This window comes from Corvus hawaiiensis, chromosome 14 (genome assembly GCF_020740725.1).
Source record: "Corvus hawaiiensis isolate bCorHaw1 chromosome 14, bCorHaw1.pri.cur, whole genome shotgun sequence".
Lineage (NCBI taxonomy): Eukaryota > Metazoa > Chordata > Aves > Passeriformes > Corvidae > Corvus > Corvus hawaiiensis.
Window position 1 is genome coordinate 13588558 of NC_063226.1, and position 26800 is coordinate 13615357.

The window sequence follows — 26800 nt, forward strand, 5'->3', positions numbered from 1 at the left end:
CAACTACATAATGTCTCTTTTCAGGTACAGCCTCCCAGGCTCCAGTGCAGCCCAGGAACCTCCTAATGCAGAGGTGGTATTTTGCGTTCTGGGGAAATCACAAGTGCCAGAATATAGCTCAAAGCTAAGTCCTGCAGCTAATAATCTAAAGTTCAGGCAAACTTCAAACTGATAAACAATGCATGTTAGAGAACAGAATAAAAAGTAGAAGTTGTATTTAAAAACAAAAAAAAATCTTGTTTCATGGAAGTCTTTTAATAAAAATCTTTGGAGACTTAACTCCCCAAAGGCACTTTTATTTTTCACAGAAAAACCCACAACTCAGTCCTGCTCCCGTGTGTGTGTGTGTATATACACTCCCCCAGCTCAGAAGGGAGGGAGGCTCCCTCAACTCCACTGGCATATGTGCAAATCATGTATACACAGACATATTTATCCTTATCCCTGTTAAAAAATCAGGCAAACAAACAAACCACAGAGGTGTTTAGCTCCCCATATTTGTTGTACAGTGGTACCTTTATAAAGTGAGATTTTTCTACTTAACTGCCCGTGAGAAAAATCATCCTTTAGCTGTTAAATTTTAGCTGTTAAATATTATCCTTTCTAAGCTACATTACAGAGCTGCCATATTATCTAAGTTGGTTCAATGCATTGCTCCTTATCAATGCTTAAAGCCACAGAAGCGCTGTCAGGACCCCATATTTCACTCCTCTTTAGCTGATACTGTACTCCAGGATTTGTACACTTCAAGCCATCAACTGCTCCTAGATTGCCATCTTCTCAACCATTAATGCTCAATTCTAACTTTCAGTGTTGCAAATTCTCTTTAACAGATGCTTTTTCCTCTAGAATTTGTAGATAATGTCCCATCTTGAATTACATCACTGAAATACAGGCATAGCAACAGATTATTTTAATGCTGTTACGTTAACAACACTTGGGTGAAATTAGGGGGTTGTCAGAAGGTCATCTGGTGAGGGTTTAGCCAGGGATTGCATCCAGAGATTGTTGTGATTTAACAACTACTGGAAATCTTTCTTTGATAACTCTTTTAAAGCTCAGTTTAGTGACAAAAAGAAGAATTAAAGGGAACTCAATTTTTACTTATCATTAGAACTTTTAACAGCTGATGCCTTACTATCATTATTGTCAGCTCAATTTACTGGTTAGTTTTGAGGAGCAGGTAGTTCTGATTAACAGAGTGATATCAGGAATCACTCCAGAGCAAAGCAAAATGAGTGAAACTTTAGGATGCTTCCAAGTGGATTATGAAATGGACCATGCCAACACTGAAAAAGCTTAAGTGGAGTTGCACTTGCTGGTGGCATCATGGTTACTTAAGGACACGACACAGTTCCTTAAGGACATCCTATCAGACAGACAGTACAAATGCACACAGCACTCATCTAGAAACACTTAGAAAAGAGCAACAGTTGGTGTTAAAGGTAGGAAATAATCTTTGAGAAAGCTGAAGCCATAAAAAAAACTCCTTGACATTCAGAACCAGACAAAAATCAAAATCTGGCTGGCTCAGTATGGAAGGATAGACAAGCTAAAAAATGCTTAAAGCTGGTGAGTCTTTAAGTCCAGTTTCAGGTACAAGAGAAGCCCTTAGAAAAGATAAGGTGATAGAATGAAAAGCTGGAATACATCCAGCAAGTGCGTCTATAAACTCAGCTCAGAGTAGTCAGGCATGAGCTCAAGTTGTCAGATACTTTGGCATTGAGAATTGCATGTTTGAACCTCAGCAATTACAGAGTTTATATGCATACTGAAAACTTGTTACCTACCCATATAACTGCTAAAAATAGGGTTTTTTAAAATTGCAACTTTAATAAAATTCCATCTTTTCTCTCCTCCCTTTTTTTTTTTTCCTTTTCTTCTTTCTTCCAAAGGAAAACCAGAGAAGCTCAAATATTTTACCTAAGGTTTTTTCCCTTCCAAAATACTATAATGAAAGACATTAGCAGCCAAGAGAACCTGACAATACTGGAACTTTCTGAAACAAGGTTTTGCATATCTCACTTGGCAGCTGGCAACAGAATGTGACAAATGAGAATTCTCACTGCAAGCTGCTGGCTGCCAGTCATGAGTTGTCTTATTCCTTGCAGTGAGAGCAGACCACAGAAAAAACAGGGAAGCAAATAGGCCAGAGATACAGGGAAAAGACAACAGAAGGAAAAAAAGAGGAAAAAAACCACCACAACAAAGAAAGCAATCAGATGATGAACACAGTGGTACTCATACTCTTGATGCTTTATTTAGCATCAAGAATTCTTGTGTCACATTATCATAGGCTCTAATGAAGGTTATACAAAATTAAAAACACGGTCCTTGCTATAGGCATGTTTTAATTTGTTTTTGAGTTCATTTGAAGTATGTCAACTTTTAATTGTTCTTTTAGAGGAACTCATGGCTTGCTGAAACTGCTTATTATAATACAAGGCCTACAGCTAAGTCCAAGTGGCACCCATCAGACTGTCTGCTTGTGATATTACCGACTTCAGAGTGCATCCTGGCCAAATAAACACTTTTTCTAACAACGATAAACTAAGCTCCCATCAAAGGGGGAATGCAAGGGAGGAACAATGTTTCTCTTACTCATTTCCTCCTGTGCTCAACATGCCACGTATGCTTTTAACTCCAATGTTTTTTCATTGTAACTTACCTACTGTAATGTTCATTTTTTTGCATGTGTGAATCTCATCATCTTTGAGTGATGCACTTGTGTTTAACTTCAGATGTGACCCCCATTTCTCTCTGTACTTTTGTTCACTGCCTGAAAAAAGAGCCCTCTCTATCACAGCCTTTTATCAATTCATAGACCATTGTCTTGTTCTTGGAATTCAAGCATTCACTTTGTGCACACACAAATCCTGCTACTCCCACCTCATAAACCAGCAACTGGTAACCAGGGGAGAGCCCAGGTGACATGGCAGCATTTTCAGAAGATTGTTTCTTCAATGGAAGACATTGCAACGCCAACTAAAACCAGAGGGAGCTTGTTTTCTAAGCAGTCTAAAGAGAGAGACTGAAGAGTGTTTCTGTATCTTACTCCAGCACTGTAACACTGCCCATCCTTTCACAGGGTCTGCATTTCCTCCTGCAGCCACAGTACCCTGGCTCCAAGCACCTCGAATTACCTATGGTCAATTTTTCTATGCTAGAAATACGCAGATGTTTTTATGGTTAGTTGCTCTGAAGTTTGAAGAAGCAACAGATAAAGAACCAGCTAGCACCACCACCTGTTGGTGAAAACAGGGAATTTTAAGTTATTGATTTGTATTATATTATGTAAATTTGTACTTATTAATACTTCAGCTTTAAAGGGCAGATATAATTTATTGTAAACACTGGATGGGGTTGTTTAAGATTAAATAAAGTCCTGAAAATGACAGGTAGCTTGTACAAAAGACTTTAAAAAATTTAGGGAAATAAGTACCAAAGCTTTCTATAATCTTTTTCTGCATTAGTAATGAAAACTGGGAGTGGGATACCACATACATGTGGTTTCTTAAGCTTTTTTTTTTTTTTTTCCCCCCATTTTTTGGATTTATTAAAGTTTAGAAAGACTCAATAAGTGTTACTTACTGCCAGAGATGACCACAATTACAACCCCTGAAAGGGATTTATGACTTTTCAGGCATCTCATGACAATATACAGGAACTTCTCAGAATAGCATTAGATTTGAGAGAGCAGAAAAAAAGTAGATGGCATCCAGTATCTGCTTAATATCTTGATGTTGTGAGGATTCTACTAAGATTTACTCCAATATTATTTAGGAAAAAAAAATTAATCTTGTGGATGATTACTTTTGCCTTCTTAGATTATGGAACTAGGATAGCCTTACTTACTGAGTCTTACTGGGTATTAGCCCCTGAAATAAATTTTTTTATCAGGATTAAAGAGTATGAGATTTTTTTTCAGTGACACCATTATCTCCCCCTTATCTCTTTCTCCTTACCTATCACACTCTCTAAGAGCAGAAACTCTGCAGATTAAGAAACACCCCAGGACTACATAGATAACTTCAGACAGTACATATCACAGGATAATATGCTATTTAGTTAAACACCAAATTTTGCTAAATGCTATTTATTGAAAACAGGGATTCCTCTGGTATTTCCTAACAGCATGAGATAAAAGTAAAGAACCTTAATATTTTCAAATAGTAATGTGAAAAGCTGATTCCCTTTTTGACTGACATCTGAGATAATATTTGAAGGTATTCCTTAATAAGATGGAATAAGCATTCTTGGAAATGGATCTTACCAGTATGTGGAACAACAAGAGCTGAGATAGCACACTTACCTTGATATGCACTAGTTGAGGAATGTAGCGAATGAAGAGATGCTTATAAATACTGTTTTGAAAGATTAGTTAATTTTCTAGATCATTGATAACTAACTACTTTTGAAGCACCTGAAGAAAGAAATTTTGACTGATAATGCTCATCTAGGATTTAACTGCTTAGAAAAAAAAGTGCTGTTGCTGAGTAAAACCTTGCTGATGTCTACAGAAGGCTCTGTATGTTTTCCTACATAGGAAATGTCTGAAAAAATCTTGGATAAAGATATAGAACAAATAGTGGAGCTACTTATGTTCACTGGCAGTAAAACAAAGGAAGCTTTAAGGTGCATTCCTCAGATAAACTTTTTCACAGTAGATCAGTTTCCTTTTAGAAGAAAGCTATTTCAAAGAGACAAAACATCAACTATAACAAGTTTTCAGAAGTAATCAAAATGAATCAATGTATGAAAAGCAGGTGAGAGCCGAGCCATGCTTTAAATGAAGAGAGACCTTGGTCACTGAAAGAGCAAGGGACTTAACACCTTTCTACCTTCCCCAGAAGATGAAAAGTCATGTGACCATTCCCATGGCATTCTTTACCATCATGTGTCTGCATACAAACTGTATGACAGTGGAAAAGGTTATGATCCCAGGGTTGTGTGAGCATATGGCTGAATCTATTAACTGTGGTATTGGCACAGTTTAAAACAGCCATTACAGAAGTGTTCAAATTTTCTTGGACATCATCCATTTAATAACATCCTGAAGACACAAGCACAGTCAGATGGTCATGCTGCATGCAGAAACTGATTTCTGATGGCAACTCAGCCACCTGACTTGGGAGCTAACGTCCACTGGCAGAGAGGCTCTCCCCAGAGGCAGCATAAAAGCCTCATTTTAGTGCCTTTTTCCCTCACCTTCCATTGTCACGAAGCCATCATTGCTCCTTGGCCCCGAGTGATCATGGTGAGTTTAAATGACAGGCAAAATCAGGATTGATTCCCTACCCCCATGTCATTTTACACATATATACAGCAAAATCCATTTGCTGTTTCTTTGTTCAGTCTCATGTCCTGTTAATCCCAATAGGGAGATGCAGAAAATTTAATTCCCTGACGTGGAATCATCCCTGTCAAAACCAACTGCCCCTTCAAAGCAAACGGCTCCTATCTGCACACAGATAATTGCAGAAACACAAACCTCAGCATCCACTGCCTCCCCTTCACAGACTGCACAAACACAACCACACAACTACAGCTCACATGCAGGTTTATATATCCTAATCAATCAGGCTGATTTTAATTAATCCTAATTGTTCTATTAAGGTTCCTGGCTAACAACAACACAGCAAAAAGGATTCCCTAAGCAGCGTAATTGACTTAATCAGCTCCTTAATAATTCTTCTTCATGCCTTTAAAATGAACTAACCTCTGGTTCATTTAAATAAGCATATTGAGGAGGAGTAAAGCCAAGTGCTTGACTCCAGGACTCAGATCTCATCTCTGCAATGAAGAGTATGGCAAGCAACAGATATGTTCAGGTCCACAGGTAGGGAAGGACTGCATCAGAAATATGTGACCAGTTATCCTCCAGGCAATGGAGAAAGTTTAAGGAGCTCTAGCTGCATTTCCCTACAGGGAAACATGGGATTTTAATCTTGGACTACAATTACAGTTGTTGATGAGTCTTCAAAGGCTGATTGAAGGTACTGTAGGTATTAATATAGCCATGAATTGAAAACCCTATAAATTAAAGACACCCAAGTTAAACTAAGGTGTGAAAAAACAGTAAGCTACTTTTACAGTAATTTAAATTCTGAACTTCTTCAGTATATACATTTAAACTGTGCACATTAGTTATATGTTTGAGGCCTAGAGGTGCAAGCCAAAGTAATGAAAGCTCAATTGCAAAAGCAATGTGTATTCTTTTGTCTTGGCCTTCTGATTTATTAAATATTTTAAACTATAGGAAGGCAGTAGCATGACATGATGCAATAAAACAATAATTTGAAGCATTAACTTTGTTAAAGTTCCTCATGTTAAAGTGTCAGAGCATCTTTCTGAAGCCAAGTTAGGCCCATTTCAGGTCACGTAGTGATACCTTTCCTGCAGGCTGCTCAAAGGGCTCTCTGCTAAGATTTAATTTATGTGAAAGCCAAATGCAACCTGGGAAAGCAGTTTTGGAATTAAAGAAAGAAGCAGAAACACTGTACATTCAGCTTGTTTCAGCAGACTGCTGTACTTTCAGCAGGCAACCTACTGCTGATGTTTAGCTTCTCCTGTTTCTCAGTGAGAGCAAGAGGCTTGAGGCACCTGCAGATACAATTCCAAAATGACTGGTAGGTGGCTTAGCCAAAATTCCCCACACGACCTCCAGAACCAGGAATACGCTTACTTGGGGGCTGTGGATGTGCTTCTCAGCAGAAGTCACAGCAGTAAATAGATGGCAATGTTCCATTTCCAAGGGTCCCTACTTACATAAGAGGCTTATTCTCTTGGAAATCCACGATTTCAGAAGATTATGTGATTATGGCTTCTTGGTGACATTTTATTCCCCAAAATGAAAACTAGAGAATGTGTGATGTATTATAAAGGTACTCCAGTCAGTTAAATTCAAGAGAGATCAGTTTCCTTTAGAATAGTTACCAGCCTCAAGACTGAAAAGTACTGTCCATTCAAAAATTAGTTTTCTAACAGTTCTTTTATAAATCAGCTGAAGTATTTTTTTCAGTGACTTAATGGAGACTTACTATGAGCATTATTTTAAATTAAGTTCTTCTAGATGGCAAGAAACCTCTTCTTTATCTTCATTGTCACACTAAAGGAATATGCAAGAGTAAAAAATGTTCTGAGTCAGAGCATTTGTCTACCTGGCCCAGGAGTCTGTCTTGGATACCAAGAACAGAAAAGGACCAACAGGAATAATCCCTGGAATCCAGTCCACAAACTGAGCTTGGTTTTTGAACTTGCTGATGCTGTCTGCCTCCACAGCCTCCTGGAGCACCAAGTTCCTGGTGCCAGAGTCACTAATGCGATCTATCCCTTGTGTCCCCCCCATCTGCTTTATGCTGTTCTCTTACTGGCATCGTTGAGTATCTGGAGTTCTTCTATTACTGGAATCAACAGCTGTTCTGTATTCAGCTTACCAAACTCCTCTGCAGTTTTGTAGACCTCTATTCTATAGTGTTCTCAGCTTTCCTTCCCTCCAAAGTGGAGAGTTTCAGATTATTTAGGCTTTCACTGCAAAGGGCTTGACCTGCTCTGTACTGTTCTGTTGTAACCATGCCCAGGAAGACTTGAACAACACTCGAGGAGTCTGTGTAACAAGGCTGAATTTTCTGTTCTGAACAGCACAGCTGCATCAGCATTCCTGCAATATTTCATTTTCATTAATTTACTCTGACATTGCATCCAAACATACGGAAATACTTTACAGGTCTTTGTGTTCCCAGGGGATGTGCCCATGTCATCTTGACCAAGAATATTAAATAAGGACTTCTCACATACTTTAGACCTTTCTCTGTAACTTCAGAGACTTTCTCTCAAACCGTGTGCAAAAAAGCAACACAAACAAGACCAAAATAACCAACCACCAAACCAAACTGAGCAAACGGTTCCTGTAACTGTCTCCTTGCACCTCACAACCACATTCTTGACATTTTGATCAAGTAAACTAAGAGATCTTGATGTGTGTCTATGTCCTACTGTCCTAAATTAGCAGTAGCTATTTAAAACTAACCTCCTACTGGAAATAATTGCTTTACTATGTTCTAAATCATCACAAAAGGATGCAGTGACATTCCAGTATTATTTGTCCTTCTACTGTATGTTTGAGGAAAACATCTCAGTTAAGCGTTTTGAGAGTGTTTAATCTTAATCTTTCAAGCTCACTTTTATAATTATTTCAAACCGCTATGATAGTATGATTAATTCCTCTATAAAAGTCAGGGAAAAAATAACACAGTGTTTAGGCTTTGCATACACATACAAATTACTGCACTGCTGATTAACATAAAGATTTGGGATATGGTAATATCCAATTTGCATATGTACCCCTTCTAATATTTTTTAGAAGTTGAGATATTTCACATTTAATTTGTAACAAGATCATCAAAATAAAATTACCAAATCTGAAGGTGATTGCTTTTTAAATCCTCTATTCTTTAGTTGTGCAGGACTTATTTAATGGAAATAATACATTTACAGGCTCCAGATGAATTTCAGTGTGCTCACTGTACATTAATAGCCCAAAGAAATTCAACATTAGGTTGCTGTTGAAATGAAACTCCTGTAAGTGTGCTACCATTCTTCCATTCAATAAAGGTCAAGCTGTTAGTTGACTGTCATTAGGCATAGTCTCTTGACTGCTTAAAGGTTATATAAATATTAAAGTTTATGAAGTCAGCCAGGAAACTTTCTTTTTAAATATCTAGCCACATTATTTTTACCTTTTACCAGAAACAACTACACATCATGTATAATAGGGTGTTGTGCTTTTCTTTTGAGACAAATAACTGGTTTTCCATAAATAATGCCTTTGTCCAAAATCACAGTGAGCAAATAAAAGGAGACAAATCTAAGTTAAAAGTGATGATTCTTATGCTTATTAAAAAAACCCAAAGTACCCTATGACTTTATTTCATTTATCTAGACTCTGAACAGTATGGCTTTCATTATTAGGTTACAATAGATCAAGATTTACGTCCACACTAACATTGCCCTCATTTCCATTTATATTAAACTGGTATTTGTTTTTTAAAAGAGGCACATGAATGAACAGAAATTTGCCCAATCTCTGTTTGTTCAGCTTGCAACTTGCACAATAGCAAATTCAATCTTGTTAAGAGGCTTATTCTTCCATTTTAGAAGTTACCTGAATTGTAAGCAAGTTGGAATCTGCATAGGCTATAGGTTCATGTCCAAGGAAAAAGACAAATTAAGGAAAGGCAGTTTTGGCTTGCACTAATAAATTGCATATAACTGGCTCATTTCAAATATCCTTTGACCATTTTATTTCAGAGGTAGAGAAATGCCTTCATCTGACAATAGCAAATGGAAGGTCCTCTCACAACACTGTAGGAATAACAATGAAATTGCATTTCTCCCGCACAGCCCAACTGCTAAGGCAACTTGTGTCCTGAACATCTGTCCTATTGCCCAGGGAGGTCAGTAGAGCCCATAGCCCTGGTGTGAAACTCTGGCCACAGGCTCTGGAAAGATGATCACTGATCTTAATTGTTCACCTGAACTATGTTCCGAGCCTGGCTCCTCCTGGCTCTTTATTGTCCTCAGCAAAACAATTATACCCTGTTTCCAACTTCACAGCTTGGAACATGAAAGAAATAAAGTAGATCTATCTCATACGGATGTAGGGGGTCTTGTTTGTGTGAGGCTCCTAAACATGAACTTGTAGTAACCTTTACCTTTACCTGAACAGTTATGGGGGAAAAATATCTGCTGAAACAAGTTTAGTATCTTGTAAACCACACTGATCTTCTTGAACTAAGATTCCAGTGGGAAAATCACAAGTTTCTGTTTGTTCTATTTTCCTCAGTAAAAAGGAAAAAAAAAATTCTTCAGTAATGCTCACTTATTTGAGAGCAAAACAAATAAGAGCATTCAGGTAAGTCACCAGTCACAGCATGTGTTATTATTGGAAGTATTAGGTGCCATTTTTGCCTTTAATAAGTTCTGAAAATATTGAATAAAAGTACTTTTTAAGGTACTGGTTTCCACTTTCTATGCTTTGTGTTGCTTTTTTTCTGCTGGACCCATAGATATTAATTTCATTTATAATTTTTGTAATTGAATCTGTCTTATTCATTCAAATAAGAAATATCTGCCGTTTCTTTATATTTTGAACTGTTTTATAACTGCTTTTACATGGCCATATCTGCTTCTCTAGCTCCTACATAAGCTCCCTAATAACCCATACCATTCCACTCTCCATCCCCCAAAAAACGAAAAAAAAAGGGAAATTAAAAAGAAAACTATTTTTTTTAGGAAAAACAAAATTGTATTTCAGAAGTAAATATAAGAAAATGCCAAGCTGTCAAACAGAGTATAATAGCAAACATCTAGGGAATGTAAACAAGTATTATTTCTGACATAATTTTCATTTTTTATAACATGTTTATAATTACGTTTGCTATTCCCTCACTGAGGGTGATATATGTGCTATCTATAACTGTCAGTTACATGTTCCCTGACATGTTGAGAATAGTCATTTTCTAATAAAATAAGGAGTATTTAGACTGTCCCAGTGAGGCTGAAAATGACTTATCCTACATTAATGTGAAAGTAAATACATAAATGCTTTCCTGTGCCCAGGAGCACCATTGAGAATTGGAGTGCTAGGTCATTAATTTCTGTGAATGAAGAGTATTGTATGTTTCTCCGAAGAGTTTTCTAAAGATTCAGGGGTTATTAAGGTAAAAAGTCCTCTTTTCCTCCTAGAAAGCTGACACTTTGGAACATCTATGGACTTTATATCTGGAAAAAGGTAAGAACAGACTTAGAAGTAAAGTGTTTGTTTAGCCATTAACTGTCTTGCACGCAACTCAGCAGAACGATCAAGCTTCTCTTGCTCTCTTTTGCAAAGATCCAACATAAATATGCAGGAATTACAGATCACTACAATATCAAATCCACATTATACATCAGCTAAGATCTCTGCAGTTTAACCTAATGTTGAAGAATGGGTGAAATAAAACACATCCTACTGAAAGCCTGATCTACAAGGAGTTGGAGAGAATGTTTGCACTCCTAGTTTAAAATTCACTTCCAAGGTGAACATCAGTTGCTTCTTACAAAAATTAGTTCATATTACAAAATTCAGGAGAAACAAGAATGTTTAGGCACATTCTGCATGTTCTTCATAGCCATCATCAATGGCTGAAGAATTACACCAGGTGCCTGAGAGTGTTGTCCAATGAACAGCAGAGATCTATCGACAGAAAAGAAACTGTGGTGCTTCTGGACTAGGATTTTTCTTAAGTGTTTGAGAACAGGTGGGGTAGAGCATCTTTGGGATTAGGGATAGGAAGGAAAGCACCTTTTCCAGGTAATTGAGAAGGTACCACTATGGTATGGCTTATTTCAGTTAACAGGAACAGTCTGACCACAAAACTTAGGTATAGTGACCATTCAAGGGCATTCACAATTTTCCATTAAAATCATAAGACATTTCAGGAATTACCAGACTACTGGCTTTATGAAGATCCTACTATTGTACATCCAAAGGAAGTACTGCTCCTTATTTAGACAACGAGGCCTGTGGATTTTCCCTGATTTCAGTAGTAGGCCTGTGGATTTTCCCTGATTTCCTCAGTGTGCCATGAGGAAATGCCAATCTCATTACCTAACTGGATTTCAGTCAATTTTCTTATATTTTACACTTATCCACAGCTCCCCAAACATATTTTTGTACCTGATACTTATTTGAAACAGCAGCTGCTTCTAATATTCCCCTTCACTCACAGACCATATAGTTTTAGTTAATAAATCCCTCAATGCCATATTTAATCATTTTTGCTCCCAGATCTAGCAGGTAACTGCATGAAGGTAGGTCAAACCTAGTTTTTTGTGTCATTTCCTGTACTAAATATTTATTTAATATTATAATTATGCTATTTAGCATTTACGCCCTGCACATTCATTAATTATTTTAGCAAAACTAGGACTATACCAAACTCTTGTTTTTCAGTTATGGAAGACTGGCACTATATTTAAGATTCTTCAGGACCCCTAGCAAAACAATAACTAACCAAACAAAAAAATGCCAGTCAGCTGTAAGACTGCAAACACAGACTGCAACAAAAAGCAATTGAATTGTAATCCTTAAACCCCACTTTCAATATACTGCCAAACACCGGGTTAATTACCAAAGTTATTATGCACCCCACACCTTTCAGAGCTACAAAAATAATTGAATTTTCACATGGAAATATCAGCTGCAAAGAATATCATCACTAGGTCTTGAAAAAGAAAATTAATTATTTAAATGCACAACACCAACATGCTCAGACAGACAACAAAAGAGTGAAAAAGGCATTATAGCATTCCAATGTTTCATTTTTATACTATATTTAATGAGAAAAATACATTGCAAGATATCAGCTGTGAAACAATGTTACAAATTAATGGCTATTTAATGGGCCTGGAGAAGGAAACAGAAGTGGTAACAACATTTTAAACAGCAGCAAGTCTCCATGAAACCTTTCCTAAATACGCAAGCTCATTGCAAACAAGAAACTGTTATACAGTACAGATAACTTGCAATATGAAGTGATCCTGATGACTAAAGACAATCAAATTAAAATTAGATGAATAATCCCTTTCAGGTAAAAGGTAGTGATCTTTGGAAAAGCCAAACATTTAGATCAGTAATTTACTGCATCAACGTTGCAGACTGTAATAGGTTGAAGGAGGAGAAGAATGTATTCTACAAACTTCCATTTCCATTAATTTCTCATTGTTTTGGGAGTGATACAAAGACAAATCCATTTCCAAGCTCAGGCATTATTTGCCTCTCTAAATCTGCTGAATTAACCTGGTGTTACATTTCCTATCACTCATCTTTGCTGGCTTAGGGGGTTTTTTTGTTGATTTTTTTCCTGTTAATGGTGTTTGCAATGACTGATGTGAGGTTATTTGAAATAATGAATTACAGTGCAAGAAAAATTAAGCTACACAAAATGTAACTAGGGCTAATCCTGGATCATTAACCTGCATCTTCAAAAGGTGCACAGGCACCTTACTTCTATTTTGGACAAATCAGAACCAAGCATGTTTAGAGCTTACATAATTTCTGAGTCTGGAAGATTTCATTGACTCCTGATGACATTTTAAAATGTCATCATTTATTTATTAAACAACTTGAAAACAGTTTAATGGTTTAATAAATAGTGCAGACTGACAAGCTTAAGACCTATTATATCCTCCAAAATGAATCCCCTTTGTACTAGAACAAAACCTAAGGGGCAGGTAAAACTCTCAAACTTTTTAATATTGCCTAGAACTATACCAAAACCTTAAAGAATAAAATCTTTACACAAGTATTCAGCTCAATATAGACTGTGGACATTTCCATCTCTCAGAGGACATGGAATAGCTCGGTATAAATATGTTCTGAAGGCCAAAGGCTCATAGGGAGATTTTTTTTTCTTCAGAAGACTATTGAGTATATTGTGTATCTAGCATGTATTTGGTATTTCTACTGAGCTCCCACATGGACACTCTAGTGCCCGAAAGGAAAGCCTTTAAAACTAATCAGCTTCAGATTTTTCCACGTAACAAATTAATGTGGGTAGTTGACCCACCATAAATTCAACATTGCTTATTACTCCCGATTATGGATAAACCCTAATTAAATTCTGCCACTGTAGTTACTTTAGACTATGAAGAGGCTGGCATACTGAAATGGGTGAAAAAAATTTGTGTTGATTCACATTTGTTATCTCTTAGATATTCAGACTCTATTTCCTCAGTCAGTTTGTAGTAAAGGAGTTTTATTCTCAAAGTTGTCAGAGCTACAGATTCAAGTAAAAACATGAAAGTTAATCTCACTGCTTTATTGCTTGTTTTCTCTTGTCCAGCATGAAAGTAGAATTGCTTCCTTAACTGGAACGTTTACTAGCACAAGTACCCAAGGAGAACCCAGCTCAAATGCACACAACACTGTCGACCCCGCTGCGGGACTGTCACAATTAAAAGCTGGCAGCTACTTGTTTCTTACCAAAAGGCATACTTAAAACTTAACTACACGTAGGCAGCAGTACAAACTTCCCAGTCTTAAGTGAAATTTTTCTCCTAAGAGCAAAGTTAAGAACTTTTTCCTACCCTATTTTCAAAACTATAATTCTAATGAAAGAATATAGCCCTCATTATAGTGATATTCCTGATTAAGAGAGAACTGCTGCAGCCAGTGATTTCTTCTGTGATTTATTTGGTGATATGGAATATTAAAAACTTTTAGAACTTATTTAGTGTACTTCAGGTGACATGTGATTGAATATTACTGTAGAACCAAAGCTCCCAGAGGGTTTAATCAATACATTTTTATGTTTTCCTATCATATCTGCCTTGTTTTATTTCCTACTTGCATGCTCTGACCATGAAGGGTAGATGGTTTATATTCAAGCAAATATGAAGAAATGGTAAACCCAATTAGTCTTTTACCATATTGATATGGAAGAAAAAAAGGACCAAAACCTTCTTATTCTTGTAGCATACATACACAGGAAAGAAGTCAGGAACATAAGTGTAAAATCTCCTCTGTACAGAACTAGAACTGCACATTTCTATACTACTAGCAAGTAGAAAACAGGTGTAATCTTTAGTTAGGAGATTCACATATTGTAGCTTTTCATTTTTTTTCCACCAGATGGCAGGTGAAAGTTTTTGATTCCATATAGAAATATGTTATAGCAAATTACACTATTTCTACATTTCTAAGTGTTATCTTGAGTCACACTAAATGTTTTGATTCACTCAGGGGAAGGTCAGTGTAAGGTTTTGGCATCTGGATCAGTGGTAACTTAAATGTCAAAATTTAAACTATATTAGCTAAAAGCTTAAATATGCTGACCCATTCAGATTATAGTGCCTTGGAAAAAGAATACTGAGCAGGAAAACACACACACGTGATGTATTTCTGTACTCAACATTTTAAATACAGGCAAGAAGAACACACAGTAATTTTTTTCCTCCATTATATTTGCTCAATTGTTGACTCAAATCCACTATCTCAAGTTCATTCCCCTGCTAATTGTCCTACATCTCTAATATGGCTCTTAACCTTAGAAGCAAAGCCATCACAGGAAAGTGCCCCCAAAATACCTCTTGCTCCTATTTTAAATGGAAATAGAAATTCCATAAAACAAACCAGAAAACTAATTATTACAAAACCTAAACTCCAGGAGCTAAACCCTGTAAAAATCAGTTTTCTCTGTCCTCATGCAATGTCTGTCACAGAAGCCAAAAAGGGTTCAATTTTACTCTCTTTGGAGCACAAGCCTTCTGGCTGGGGTAGGAACAAAGAGCTCAAGCCAGGTTTGGGACCTCCCAGTTTCCCCAGCTCCACCAGCGTCATTATCCCGAGGGCAGACTCCGGGCAGGAGAGCTGAACCCTCCCTGGGTGAAGCTGCAGGAGCACGCTGGATGTTCTCCAGCCACAGATGGGCACTGGGCCCAGCCCAGAGCCAGCAGGAAACAACATTCCTGAGGCACTCCTAGGGTGGATGTTGACTCATCCCCACCAGCTGCTCCCCCCAGCAGCTCTGCCTCACTTGTGCCCAGCCTGAAGCAATTCAATTCTAGAGGCTGAAGTCAGCCACAGGTGTCCTGGTTTAGCAATCATTGCTAATTGGCCTGCCCATGTTCAAGCAGCCTAAAAAAACCATGCTATATACTGAGCCTTTCCAAAAGAAAGAGTAAATGTTCATAACAAAAATGTCAGTATTATACTGAAATAAAAAATATTTCTTGCTGCAGTGGGGCATCTAAATGATGGTATCTTGGCCATTTTTACTGAATGTTATCTCAATGCTCTACAGCTTCTCAATATTTGGCCTTTATCTCCTCTAGCCTGCTACTTAAATATTTCAAAAACAGAACTTACAAAAAACCCAGGACACAGAATGGAAAATTACCAGGCTGCTGAACCCTCCAACAAGCTCAGCAAGCTAGATTTATTAGATTCTAGACACAAAACATATCTGGAAACTGAATGGTGATATTTATTAAAATTAAACATATCTGCAAAATAGATTTAAACTGTATCTAATATTGCTTAATTAGAGTAATCCACAGACCATATTTTTATCTTGGTGAAAACGTAGGGAATTACATTCAGAAATCCCAGAGCAAGAGGACTTAAAAATACCATTTGGGTTTTACACTGTTTTATAGTGTAAGCTATATTTTATATAGCTTTATATTTTATAGTGTAAGCTATGTATTTGATCATTTCATACATATTATGTTCCTACCTACAGCTCTCCTCCTACAGCTCTGCCTTGAGCTTCATCAAAAGAGTGACATTACCTGAAAGACAGGGTTTGTCTGGCTAAGGTTACCTAAACTAGGAACATTTAAGACCAAGTTTATCTTTGAAATCACATTTTATCATGTCATAGTATTTACATAAGTTATACAAAGCATGTTTACAAATCCACTTCAGGGTAAATGCATAACAGGATACTTAATAATTTCAAGGCAGATAATAATGTTTTAAAATTTTTGAACTGTAAAGAAATTTTGCTGACCCTCATTTGTTTCTCCTCTTCAGCAGAACCTGAGATATGTTAATTAAAGCTCGTCCTTTCAGCTGGAGGTTGGACTGAATTAATCTGACTAAGCTGCTATACAATAGGCATCTTCTATTAAACAAGGCAATCCTAACTGTTTGCATCATCATTACTCCTGTTTAAAAAAAAAAAAAAAAAAAAAAAATCCATAGGTCAGAATCTGTGGGGAAAAAAACCCCAAGCCCTCACTAAAAGCATTAAAACCAAACTAATAATCCCAAATATAACCAAACAAAACTAGCACACCAGATTACTTAAGGGTGTGCATGTCTACGTACACAGGTTGTAGCACAGTGGTGAATGCACATGTAACAGAATGATCCATTTCTGATGTCAGCAGACAACACGAGGGACACCAAATTAAGCACAGACCAAATTATGAAAGATTAATTGAACAACTTCATTTCACCCATTGGTGATTTGGTCAAAATAAAACTTCTGTTACCATAGCTTTTACACTCCAGCTGTCCAAAATGTCACCTGTCCTTCCTCAATAACACTGATGCAGAGAAACAAAGACTTTTCCATCTAAAGTTGTTTCTCACAGATATTCAGCTAACCCTGAAGTTTCACACAGTCCTTACTATCAGTGCCTGATGGCTTGGACTCAGGGCATTTGATGGCCATAAAGATGAAGCCTAGTGATGAGTTTGCTCCTCTTACTCCATGGGATCTTCTTTAGGGTTAAACATCTCCCATCAAAGTACTCTCAGGGTGCTCCAGGACTGAGGAACTCAATCTCAGCTTGGGGAGACAAATCTCTTTACTTTTTGTTCCAAGAATGGAGCACATCTATTCACACTGACTTTCATATCAAACATACAAACACAATGTTATCTAGAAACAAATAACCTCTATCATAGTCTATGTATCTCTCTAAGAAGAAAGACAGAACAAAGTCACTTTGCTTAATACACTTCTATCAGGTGTAGTGTTGAGCAGAGTGAAGAAATATGTACACCATGATATAAACCATCAACAGCACAGCAGAACTTCATCCATATGCAACTTATTTGTGAGGGATAAATGTTTTTGAAACAATACCAAATATGCTAAAACAAATTTATCTTTGATAATGCCTGCACTCCCCCTTCTGCCCACATGCACAAGCTGTGCCACACAACACCATTAACATTTCACACAGCAGTTTTGCAGAGTCTAAGGAGGCCCATTCCATTATCCGCTTTGCCAGACGTTGCAAACACCTGCCTGTCTCTTGGTCAAGGAGCTGAAAAAATGGCTGAAATGCTGGCAATGGGATGCAGAACTTGTGTACCCCTAGCATGCAGTTTGATTCAGCACTGATCAAATTATTTAAGAGAATGAGCAGCTCAGACTAAGCAAAAGTATCCTGCTTATCTCCTGAAGGAAGAAAGCATGTAAGCAGCTAGAACTTGGAGGAGAAGAGTAGGCAACAGTGCAGCTTTTCACTGCATCTTGCAAAAAACTTCCATATATTTAGCACTCTGTTGATGCATATCACAGTGATCTCTCCCTGAAGCCTTGTTTTCCTCCAAAATTTTATCTAAATCGATATGACTCTGTATTCAAAAGAATAAAGAATAAGCACAACATTACAGAAAGCTCCGGTGTAACTAAAACACCGGAGTTACATAACTCAGTGGACGAATAGGTAATTCTGTTCAGGAACTAAACTGCTGCTTTGATAGTCCTCATTTCCAAATCAGAATGATTGTGGAACCCATATCACTGAACACTAATGTTCTGGTCACTGTGTTGGCCACAATCCTTCCCATGTACATGAAGGAAGAAAATGTAAAAAGTCATACAATATCAGAACTAAGTAAACAGAGGAATGACCCCACTTGCTACTCTTTTTATGAAGAAAAAAATTTGCAATATAGTCCACCAATGTCTTTTAATGTCGCATTTCACACTCACAAAGTAACCCTAACCTAGACTGACACAGAGTAACATCAAAACAAACAAAATAAAACTCTAATATGCAGTCTTTCAATTCTCTGGCTAAATAATGAACCACCTAGAAATGAGAACAGTTTGAATTTTGTTCATTTATTTGTTACTTCATCAGCACATTCAAACACAAACCTCATCACTTCTACAAAATGTTTCCCATCTGAGCTAGGCAACACACTTCAAAAGCTGCCAAATTAGATCGTCCAATCTCAAAATGAAGAAAATATATCAATAACTGCACTTACTATAATCACACTTACTTCTGACTCTGATGAAATAAAGCTGAAGGAGGAAATGGCAGAAAGGCATGACTGGTCTTTTGCCAGGCCACATTCCCTGTAAAGTCAAAAGTGAGAGCAAGCGCTCTGAAGATGGACTACTGCAATGAGATACAGGCAGCAAGAATAGGAGCTGAGGGGCAAGGAAGGCAGAATGCTGCAATTTTAAGATTCAAACAGATTGATTTTGAACCAAAAGGGAACAAGCAGTGACATCTGGAAATTTTGATTGGAGCAGAGCTGGTCCCTTGAACTGCTGTTTCTCTGCCTTACATCTGCAGCCCCATGTCTGCCATTCCTGCAGCTGTGCAGTGCACAGGGTGAACACAACGAGCTGCTCTGTAACTCAGAGGGGATATAGAGGTCCTTCTGCTATTCTTGGCCCCAGAATTTAGTGACAGCTCTGGCTCAGCTGAACAGGAAGGCACAAATGTAACCCCTAAGGGATCCCACACGTGGCTCTGTGTGTGTCTGGTACCTGCATCCCTGCTCAGTAGCTGTTACCTGGGGCTATGCGATGCAGCTGGTTTTTTAAAAAGTGTGCCATAAATTCAAAAATTCTGCTTCAGCTTCTTTGTTTGAGAGGAAGCCACATTCTGAACAAAGGAATCAGTCACATAGGAAGCTCTGGTAGAATTAGAGTTAAGGTGATAATGGAAAAAGAATTAAAACCTGTAGTGTTACAGTGATACTTCATTAAGTGCGGAAAGCAGGCCTGTTCGAATCAAAGAGAATATATTTTATTCAAGGAAAGGTTCTTAGGGAGTTTTCAAAGGAGCTGAAAGAAAATAGCTTTCTATTTCAATTTTAAATAATGCAGTTCAGGAGATTGTAATTTTTTATCAAAAAGAATAAAAATTTCCTTTGATAAGAGAAGCACTTAGAAATTAGTTCTGTAAACATGGCTCACTACAGATTGAAGCCAAATCTGATGAAAATGTTTGCCAGGTCCAGCAACAGCCAGACTACTTTTTATATTGATCAGATGTGGAATTCAGTGCATTTAATAGTTTCTCCTGAAAAAGCTTTCAGCACACAAGGTACCTGCATAGCTTCCACTTATTGTTAACCAGCTTAATACTTTTCTGTCTTAAATAACTAACTACAGCAAATATAATATTTATGTTTGCTCCAGATAAAGGCAAGATTTTGTTTGATTGCAATGAACAAGTGTCAAGGAAGGTAAGAAAATTTACTACAAGTTACATGGTCAAACACAGATTGAAGTCCAGGCATTTTGATATAATATCACTCTCTGTCAAACCAAACTGATTCTGCAGAAGTGAGCACCAAGCAGCAAGCTGCAACCTCAAAATGACACAGTGGGTTCACCATCATGGTGACGGGATTCTGAGAACTGCACCCTGAAATTTCACGTTCATATGTACCAGCTCTGGCAAGAAAAACAAACATATGTTGAGTGATGAAACATCTGATTTTTTCAAACTAGGTATTTCACATCTCTGAGAGGTACCTGATGAGATGGAAAGATGTTGGAAAGTATAGGTCATGAAAGGCAGGTGAGTCCATCACATAGACCTACAGGAGACACACAACCATTTAGAAATTAGTAAGTTGGTTTGTTCACTGGTTTGAAATGGGAATTTGCTAGTACAGCAGAGAGAATGCAAGAGTAAACTACAGTTTGGAAACCTGAAAAGAACTGAAAGCAAGGAATTGAGTAGAAAAGTAAATACTGCAGAATAAGTTAAAGGCACAAAAGCTACTTTTTCATGGTTTTTTTTTAACTGTCTAAAGTAGAATACTCTGTTGCTTGATTTCCATACCTGTCACTCATAATTGTTGACACCTTCACCCCATACAAATTGAGAATATATTATCATAAACTGAGGAAAACATGAAGTGGGAAAGACAAAATATTTCCTCAGTGACACCAATGGCAACAACGTCCTCAGTGTAATACAGAACAGTTATGCTTGTACATAAAATCCACAAAAACAAACCCACATCTAGCTGATCACTGAAGTTAAGTAAGGTCTACCAACAGTACTGTAAATCTTAAGGAACAGAATGGCCACCCTCGACTGTCTTTCTTGACCAGTACAAGCACAGTTCAGAAGAGCAAGAAAACCAAAGCCAAAACACATTAAGTTTATTCTTTTGTAGGCTTTTGGTGCAAGTTTTGATCCCAAATCGGCAATTGGGCATCTTCTTTATGAACCATAACCAACCCTAATAATCATAAACCATACTTTGAAAGAATCTGCCTCATATTAAGATGTTATATTTAAAAAATTATAATCTGTACTCTTCTCTACACAATCAGAGCCAATATTCATTTAGTTCCACTAGGCTGGAACTTAACTTTATATGAACTGAAACAAAATATATAACATTAATTTTTATTTGGGAATAGAGACGAATACTAAGGAAAATTCATGAGTAATCAGAAAGCCAAAAGGATGACATAAAAAAGAATAAATGTGAAAAATTCTGTAATTTATCTCATAACAATTGAATGCATTGTTAATCAGTGACTTTTGTTACAGTGACAAAGGAAAATGAGAGCATCCTCCCAAACTAAGACATCTATTCAGCCTGCAGACAACTCAGTTCTTAAAAGCTGTCTGAATCTGTGAATTTGATTTCAGTGCTCTTTAGAAAAGCACACTGTACCAGCCATTATACCTCACAATCCTGGCAAATTTAGTGCATCTATATCTATGTTATGAAAAATTATTGCTGCAATGATATCAGAGAAGATCATTGAATACATACATATCTTTAAGGCATTGGTATGGCTAGCTTCAACTAAAAATTATCTTCTGGGTTACTTAGAATTCCCTGTTTCCTCAAAGGGCATGTTTGTTTTTATTGATAGAGAGATCTCATTTGCACGGCCATTCCTTGATGTTTTGTTCTGTTGTTTTAAACAACTAATCTGGAATTCTTCCCATATTGCATTTCTGCTCCTCCTGTATACATGCTAGTAGAATTTATAAAAAATTGGGGAGATGTAAAGATTGTCTGCGGTAAATATAGAAGTTGCTGGAATTTCATCTGCTTATACCAACTCCTAATTTGCTCTACAGTTTTGCACATTAAAGACCACTGTTAGGCACCCAGAAAAAGCTGGCTACAAGATCAGCTCCTTGTGACCTGTTTTTTGTTTGCCCATCCACTATCCATATATTATGTGATTATGTCACTGTGACAGTTTTAGAAAGGATAAAATCTATATGAAAATGCATTTTCTTACTGCTCTCCCATTTTCTCAGAACCCTTGTTATCATTCCTCCTTCAAGCTCCCAGTGTGTTATTTAATATGAATGGAGCCATACTTGGTCCATCACTCAGTTGTTGTACAGTAATTAGACCCCAAATGCACACAAATAATTTCCAGCTGCCAGCTGGATAAAACGCTCACTGCATCTTTTGTTGATATTTGGATACTGATTTAACTCTTTTCTGTCTAAAAATCAAAAGAGAGAACATTTTGGCAGAGGAGGAGAAAGGAAGATACCAAGTAATTCAGTGTAATGTAGGCCTCCTGGTAACTCAAACTTATAATTATATATGAAATAGAAGAGTTAGTACAGCATATCTGTCAGGCTCGGTAACACAGGTGGGTTTGCTTCTTCAAGATTTCTCTCTCTCTTTTTTTCTTTTCCTTCTTCATCAGCATATTAATGCTCTTCATCATCATTCTTTGGAAGTGTGACACACACCACATTTCCCATCCTTCTGAGCATATGGTCTGGAACTATTCAATAGCTGCAATATGATGATTCCGGGCTGCTGAGCGCAACTGATTGGCACATTAAACTGCTGGGAGACTCTTATCTGGGGCAGACAGGATTCTTTCCAGTGCAGTCCTGAGGGGCCCTCAGTAATGAAAAATAGTAATTCTAAGTCTTTTCTACCTGCCTGTTGCCAGGCTTTTTAAAATGCGGTTTCAATAGTTTTTCATTCCCCATAACCCTTATTAAAGCAAATCAAGTGTAAGCCAGAAGAACCTGGAGAGTTTCACTAGAGACCCTGCAGTTATCAATTTAAGAATAGGTTTTTCAAAGCTTATTTTGCCTTGCTTTTAACACTGTAAAGCAATCTAATATAGAAAAGATGCTAATACAAGTAGGTATCCAATTAACTAAGTAAATATAGTATGATGTTTGGTTAATAATTTAAAAATCTCTTATTTGAAAAGAGATTTTTCCCTTCATTATGAAATTAATAAAAAGTAAAGAAAAACAGAATTTCTTTTGCATATAAACAAAGTTAGAGAAGTCAAAATCTAATTGAGGATATAAAGTTTACCAGATCTAAAGAGATTCCTTCATCTTTTTCAGTCTCTTCTTAGCTGTGATTATAGCAATAAGCACTCATGCTCTTGCCTGGAACAACAGTGAATGAAGTATTTGTTTCCAGTTCCCATTTCTTCAGCTAAAGGGAAAAAAAAAATCAGCTTCCAGACTCATGACTCTTTACAAAATAAGGGAAGGATTTTCTGAGAACAGTGATTGCCTGAAGAATTACTGTAGGAATTGGATACTGATATCATGATCTAAAGACAGAGCTTTTGTGGTTGGCATAGTGGCAATTTAAATGGTTTACATGTACTGCCTTTTAACTCAATAAGATAATGCTTCACTTCCTTTCATCCGTAGAACTAGAAAAACTGATTCTTTTCACCTCAGTGTAAGTTTTATTATGCTCAGATCCTTAAATAGTGACTCTGTTGTTCCTTTCCAGGAGATCATGGTAAATTCTGAATAGATATGAGGATGTACAGGACTTTGCAGCAGATATACCTTTTGCAGTAGTGCCCAAAATTAGATAAATGGAGCATCACTAAGAAGTTTAGGAAATATTCTCCATTGCTGTACATTTTTAATGCACACAACTTTCTTACTTATTTTTACAACTTTAGTAACATTTCTTGCACTGGCTGTCTCACATCACTACACCCTAAATAATAGATTCTGTAAGGTTATAAATTTACCATTTTCTGTCAAGGTCTTTCAGCTTAGAAAATATGGATACAGAAAGGATTTTATTCCATAGGATTTAGCCATTCATATAACAAACAGCATTGGAAACGCGTTCTTACTTTTGAGACTGTAAAAGATCCCAGAGAGAATTCCATACTTAGGTCCTCCTCACAAGTTTTGCTAAAATTTGCAATTACAGCCCATTTGCAGGGATTAAATTTTATCATTTTTGTTTTAAAAACTTTTCAGAGGAGAAACAATGACTTTATTTTAAGACAGCTAGAAAGAAATCACACACAGAATTGCTTATTTTCACATAAAGAGCAATATTTAAGTTATATGCTTGTCTTTATGCTTCACATAAAAACTGTGTTAACATTTGCATTCTTCATGGATGCACAAATATTATCCCTTAGTTTCCAATGTTTATGTTTTAAAAGCTGTATTTTCCTCCAGCATCACTGGAGGTGAGGATCTGGCAATGCTGTTTGCACTCAGCTTGGTAAAACTGAATTCTTTTAAACGGTGCTGTATTAAAGCAGTTGGATGCTCTAACGTTTGTACAAGTCTCCTGCTGGATATTTGCAAAACCACTTATTTTCATGTTTACCTATAAAAGAGAAAATCACTTATTTGGAGAACTTTATGAGTGGCTTCTTGCAGAGTAATCTGCTGTGAGAGACAGAGCCATAGCTCTCAGAAGGACAACTGCCTGACATGGAATATCTTACATGCACAGTTGTACCTAAAGAAATTTTTACCCATTTTACCTTTGTTCATGGTTGTTTATTTCTATACAGGCTTCTCTTCAAACAAGAAAGAGGCAGGAATGAGTTACAAGCACTGCAGTGACCAGCAGTGAGTACAAGAATTTGAAGTGGACTGAAAGAAAGCTTTCAGATACTGGGCACAATCTGTACTTTTTTGGGGCTCTTGGGGAAGAAACAGCAGTTGTGTAACTCTATCAGAGATGTTCTACTACTATTAGACATGTAGTACTTCTGTAACTCGATAGGCAAATCTTATTCAGCTGTGCATAAACTAAAATAACAGTTTATCAAATTTATAACAAGCTTCTCATGTTTAGCCAGCTCTTGTGTCCTACTCTGCTTTTGGATAAAACAGTAGTACAGGTCAGAGGGCACTTTAGAATTTCAGAATTTTAGAGGGTTTCTTCCACACAAGGGCTGTTGTTACATCACCAATACAATGTATTTTTTTCAAACATAATATAAATTAGAAGTGGCTGTGGTAATCCTAAGTGTTCAAGACTTAGAATATCTGTGATACATATTTCTCAAGTAGTCTAAGCTGAATGCCTTCTCTCATGACAGACTCCTGAGGGTTGCTGAATTTTATTTAGAAGTAAATAAAATATCTATTTTACTAAAAATGTTTCACTGACAGAGTTGGAAAATCAGCATTATTGATTTTAATACATTTAATAAAACACTGCTATCAAAAATCAGCAGCTAAACACAAAACGTATCTTTTCTTCTTATGGGTTTAGAAATACCCTTTCATGAAGTAAAGTTGTACATTATTGTTGTAGTTTAATGAATATCTTTAATGAACAAAATGTTTAATTATAAGATATATTGGAATTTGGGGGATACTTAAAGAAAAGGAGAACGTGGTGAAAGAACAAGTCCTCATCTATTTAGGCTTCTTCCCACTCAAATCTCAGACATGTGCTCCTTTTCCCACCTTGACTAGGTATCATGTTCCCTGAATGACTTTAGAAGTATTTTTGCTCCAGTCTAACAGTCTGTCATTAGCACAAAGTAATCCTTACTATAATGGTCTTTAATTGCTCCTAATTATTTTATATCTGAATTACCGTACACTGCAGGACATTCAAAGCCATAACAATAAAATATCTTATTACAGTGGCTTATTGAAGTACTACCAGGCTTAGACTTCTGGGAATCATTCTAAAGTCCAGCAGTGACTGTAAATCATTCTGATCTCTCAGTGTAAGTCAATGGGGATATTGTACAAGAAACTGAACTTGTAAACTCTAAACCATTAAGTCCTACTAGAACCAAAGGCATTAAATTCCTCCACTCATTGCACTTAGGTTAGGCTAAAGCTCCAAAAACAAGGCAAACGTCAACTACGGCACAAAATCAATGCTTTCTTTTCTCCTAAATACCCAGTCTTGGTGACCCATAGACTCCCTGAAGGGATTTGCCCAGAAAAGTAAGCATTGCTCTATAGTTATTAAAGCCACCTATACATGGGCCATGTCCTGGAATCACCACATAAAATCCATGCTTTGAATCCAGAGAAGTTTTCGGGTAAGGTTATTTCTTGAAAGGCAAAGATAAAAGGCAGCTTATCCTCAGCAAGATCTGAGATAGCAAAATGGTCATTAGAAAAGTTGTTTAATGTATTTACTAAAGGCAAGTAAGTATTTAAAAAATAAGTCAATTACATTAACAGCAGAGGTGGGTTTTAGAAGTATTGACTGTTAGCAGCAGTAAAGCCTTTAAACAAATTGACTAATAATATTTTCTAACAGGACATGCAGGACTGCCATCACAGAATCATAGAATGGTTGGGAGGGACCTTAAAGATCATCACATTTCGATCTCCTGCCATGGGCACAGACACCTTTCACTAGACCACATTGCTCAAATCCACATCCAAACTGGCCCTGAGCACTTCCAGGGATGGGGCAGCCACAGCTTTCCTGGACTACCTGAGTTACTCTTACTAGTCTGCTGTTCAAGCTCACACACAGCTCCTCTTTGAGCCAGAGTATCAACACCTAAAATATGCAGTCAACGGTGCTTCAGATGTACATGGGTCTGGCCAGCCTGTGCTTGTCTGGGATCTGCACTCAGAAACAAGGATTGTCTTCAAAGGACACAAAGCAAAGAACACGAGATGCTGTTATGTGTTTTTTATGCATCACACAGAATTTGGTGTTCCTGAGGTCTGGGAGTGCTGAACACCACACGTAACTGTGTGGGAACAGGAGAAAGCTGCAGCCTGGGACTTGGATCACCCCACTCTGGCTGCAACACAG

The 26800-nt window shown here is 37.1% G+C and overlaps 1 protein-coding gene across 2 annotated transcripts in view; it reads right to left on the minus strand.

The window, feature by feature from the left end:
- The window catches only part of TENM1 (teneurin transmembrane protein 1), an 834650-nt gene that overhangs the window by 573176 nt on the left and 234674 nt on the right, over positions 1 to 26800 (minus strand). Inside the window, exon 1 of one of the 2 annotated variants that reach the window (XM_048318358.1) lies at positions 23093 to 23147. The exons of the other annotated variant lie outside the window; for it this stretch is intronic. The gene's annotated coding sequence lies outside the window, so the exon portion shown is untranslated. Of the gene's footprint in view, positions 1 to 23092; positions 23148 to 26800 lie in introns of those variants that run through there. 2 annotated transcript variants of the gene reach the window in all.